At 47.6% G+C, this 571-nt stretch overlaps 1 pseudogene; it reads left to right on the top strand.

Moving 5' to 3' along the window:
* Positions 1–6: 6 nt before the first annotated feature.
* Positions 7–125, top strand: LOC136642319 (5S ribosomal RNA; annotated as a pseudogene).
* Positions 126–571: the final 446 nt, after the last annotated feature.

Here is a 571-nt window from a genome sequence, read left to right as displayed (position 1 = left end):
TCCAGTACCGGTGCAACTGTTACCCTGCTCATGCCCAATCTCATCTGATCTTGGAAGCTAAGCAGGGTCAGGCCTGGTTAGTACTTGGATGGGAGACCGCCTGGGAATACCGGGTGCTGTAGGCTTATACCATAGTCTTTCAAGACTGAAGGTTGCCAACCATGCCAATGAGGCATGTGCTGCATCCTGTGGTGGGGAGTCTATTTTTACTTTGGGATCATCACAAAGGGCTCCGCAGGGTAAGGGAACATTTGTTCCCTCACCTCAGGGCTGGAAAGTTGGATAGGACTGGGCCCTTTGCAATCCTATACACACTTTTCTGGGAATAAGTCCCATTGAACTCAATGGATCTTCCTTCTGAGTAGCCTAATAGGATTATGATTGTGCTATAAAAGTGCTGGAAGCAGGGTTAAATAAATAGTTCCATGTCCCCAAAGGGCCCACAATTTAAAACAAGAAGTGAAAGAGATGAGAGCAACTGGAAAAGAAGTCATGCTGGGATGACAAGGGACAGTTGCTCCACCATCCCCCAAATGTAAGAGGACACCACTTTAGAAGGTGCCTCTTTGCC

This window comes from Tiliqua scincoides, chromosome 2 (assembly GCF_035046505.1).
Source record: "Tiliqua scincoides isolate rTilSci1 chromosome 2, rTilSci1.hap2, whole genome shotgun sequence".
Classification (NCBI taxonomy): Eukaryota; Metazoa; Chordata; class Lepidosauria; order Squamata; family Scincidae; genus Tiliqua; species Tiliqua scincoides.
Note: the sequence above shows the minus strand (reverse complement) of the source record. Positions and strands in the feature narration are given on the sequence as shown.